This window comes from Neophocaena asiaeorientalis, unplaced genomic scaffold (genome assembly GCF_003031525.2).
Source record: "Neophocaena asiaeorientalis asiaeorientalis breed wild unplaced genomic scaffold, Neophocaena_asiaeorientalis_V1.1 scaffold102, whole genome shotgun sequence".
NCBI classification, from domain to species: Eukaryota; Metazoa; Chordata; class Mammalia; order Artiodactyla; family Phocoenidae; genus Neophocaena; species Neophocaena asiaeorientalis.
The window spans coordinates 5,464,085-5,467,449 of NW_020175078.1; the positions used below are offsets into that span (position 1 = coordinate 5,464,085).

Genomic DNA, 3,365 nt, shown 5'->3' on the forward strand with positions numbered 1-3,365 from the left:
GCTCCTCGGGGGCTCAGCTGACCAGGGCGAGGGGTCTGGCTTCAAATTCTTCCTACCCTCCCCTCCCGACCTCACCAACTTCTCCCCGCTTCTGGGCTCGCAGCTCTCTAAGGCAGGGATTCCGGCCGGGGACGTTCGGCAAACTCCCCGCCCTCCCCGCGGAGCTCTCAGCCAATTCGGAACGCCCCAGCCTCTCAGGGGCCGTCTGCAAACTACCAACCCTGTCGGAGAGGACTTTACCAACCTCTCAATTCCGCAACCCGAAGGCAGCAAGGGAGACACTTCGCGGCCACAAATACTATTCAAGCAAGGTCAGGGGCAAATGTGCAAATGCTGATGTGACAATGCATCCTCCAGAGAGGTGCAGTCCAGGCCTCTCAGCACCAGGGGCCTTCCAGCAGTTAAGCCCAGTGACGGGAGATTATGGACTCAACCATCTACCGGACCGGACGGGCAGCTTGAATCAATGCCCTGAGCCTCAGTTTCCATCTTTGTAGAATGGGCTTTATGAAGCAGTATATGTTTCCGCCACTTGGTTGCTGTGACCTTGAGCAACCCACTTAACCATTTGAATTCAACTTCTTTATCTACGAACATAATAAATGGGTCTTCTTGAGGTTATTCTGAAGATGAAATAAAATATATGTAAAGTACTTAGCAATACCTGGCACATAGTAGGCACTCAACAAATGAATTCCATTTCTTTTTCTCTTTCCCACTCCCGCCCCCGGATTTTATGAACACTCTGGACTGGCTAGCTGAACACTGTACTGTTGTAAATTCAGAAAGAAAGAAAACACATCCCATGCCCTGAAGGCACCACAAAGAACATTGACTGACACCACATATTAAATCCAACCAAGCCCCAGGAGAGAGAATGCTGTACAACGCTAAGCATTACAGATCCTTGTTAAGTATAGTATCTGGAATGGAATGAGAGTGACCTGGTGAATTACCTAGGGGTGGAAATTACAAGGTTCATAACCCCATCAAGTTCCAAGCCCTGTAACCAGTCACTACATCAAGTCACTGTATGAAGGTTTATGTTCAAATTTCCCTTACCTTCCCTGCAGAATTTCTCCACCCCCATTTCACTGTCCCCCCTGGGGTCTTCTTTCTTAAACTCAGATCACCCTACTCTGCTGCCCACCCTTCCCAGCAGAGGCGTTTAAAACCTGAAGATCATGGAATTCTTAGACCCTAGAAATGACTTAGTCCAAGTCCTTCACTTTGTAAGTAAGCTCTCAGGGCCACCCAGCTGGTTGGGGAAGTCTCCCGTCTCCAGGATCTTAGTAGAACACACCCTGTAGCACCTCTTCCATGGAGTTACTCTAGGCTCTAGGCACATTAGGTCAGTCCTACCTTTAACTCCAAGCTGGAGGCAATGGCTCTAACAATTCCTGACCAGATGAGCCCCAAATTATCAGCCACTTATATCCTCAGCTGTCACGAAGTGTCCAGGTAACAATCAAGAACCGCAAGGAGATGTGCATGGACAGGATGATTCCTCTTAATAAGACTTTTATGTGAAATGCCAGGAATGTTGGGAGGCACGTATTTCCCTCAGTCCCTTGGAAGAAAAATAACATCTCTCTCCCTCTTTGGGCACTGGGAGGGAAATAGAAGAATGGTGACATCTGGTGGCCAGGACTTTCTGTGCTTTGGATATGGATGGTACAGATTCTGATCCTAATAGATTCGCTTTGAAGCCAAGTTCCTGCGGGTGGTTAATAATTGTACCACCTGGTTGCCTAGAGATTTCTGAAAGACATCAATCATTTAAACTCTGCGGACCCACTGCTATAGAGGATATTACAGATGGTTATCATTTCAGGATATTTTTTATACAAAACTCTGTGTATATAGAGAAATAAAGTATAAGGATGTGATATTCATATGTACACACATCATATATATTTATATAATATATATTTGTATTACATAGATTCTATTTATTTGTATGAATAATGTACTTGCAATGCCTTTGAGGGAAATTATACTATCCCAATTGTTTTTCTTACAGAGTTAAGTTTGTAAATTATAATAATTGCTAAAGGACACTGCTTGTAGAATAGAAGTAAAGATGCTTACTAGGATAGAGTTGTATATTTCATCACGTCCTATCAAGACAGAACTGATTACAAAATTACAGAGGAAGGAAATAATACAGTGGGGTTAAAATAGTGAAAGCCCTGGCAGCTGAAGGTCAAGGCCAGGCTTACCTGGTGAACAGTGACTCATTTTCAGCACTTCCATCACTTGTGAACAATAATGTTAGGTTCAAGGAAGAAAGATGTTTGGGATTAATTCACAAAAATGCAACAGTGTCTGCTGGTGTTACTAAGTGTTCTTCATTTCTTTCCATGTTTGTCCCATGTACCATATTTCAGATAATTGCTCAGTTATAAACTTAGAAAACACAACTCTGTCCACACAGCCAAGTCCATTGTTTCTCAGCATCACTTATCAAGTTCTATGTGAATTATGTTAATCTTTATAACAACTCATGGAACAGATTTTACTATACCCATTTTATAGAAGAAGAAGACAAGACTCTGAAAAGTTAGGTAACATGTCCACCAGAAGGCACGACTCAGTAGATTCAGTCAGGATTAAATGGAAAGTTTTCTGGACTCCAGAGCCCAGAATCTTTCTCCTATGCTGTGTTGCCTACCCCAGGAAGAAATGAAGATCAGAAACCACTCTGAAAATATGGGGATATATGTATATGTATAGCTGATTCACTCTGTTATAAAGCAGAAACTAACACACCATTGTAAAGCAATTATACTCCAATAAAGATGTTTAAAAAATAAAAAATAAAATGAACACTGAAAAAAAAAAAAGAAACCACTATGAAAAGCACACTAAAGACTAAAGGGGAGGGCTTCCCTGGTGGCGCAGTGGTTGAGAGTCCACCTGCCGATGCAGGCGACACGGGTTCGTGCCCCGGTCCGGGAAAATCCCACATGCCGCGGAGCACCTGGGCCCGTGAGCCATGGCTGCTGAGCCTGCACGTCCGGAGCCTGTGCTCCGCGGCGGGAGAGGCCACAGCAGTGAGGGGCCCGCATACCACAAAAAAAAAAAAAAATAAGCTAAAACTAAAGGGGATACTTAAGTTACTACAGATAAACTACATTTCCTGACCTATTCAAATTGAAAATTATAAGCAGCAAAATAACAATTGTGTATGTAAATCTTGTAAAGCTGAGACCCATGTGATTCAGTCTTGGAGCAGCTCTCTGTAAAATAAACAAATGAATTTTTTCCTGCCCAGGACCTGATCTACCTTTAATGCTTGGGAATTATCCACTATGTAGTCCTGAGTGACTCCTAACACTCCTACATTAATGATTGTTGTTCCA

General features: G+C 43.4%; 1 protein-coding gene across 1 annotated transcript in view; it reads right to left on the reverse strand.

Moving 5' to 3' along the window:
• The window catches only part of MGAT5 (alpha-1,6-mannosylglycoprotein 6-beta-N-acetylglucosaminyltransferase), a 360,006-nt gene extending 358,587 nt beyond the window's left edge, over window positions 1–1,419 (reverse strand). The window contains exon 1 of the mRNA XM_024764088.1: window positions 1,363–1,419. The gene's annotated coding sequence lies outside the window, so the exon portion shown is untranslated. The remainder of the gene's footprint in view (window positions 1–1,362) is intronic.
• Window positions 1,420–3,365: the final 1,946 nt, after the last annotated feature.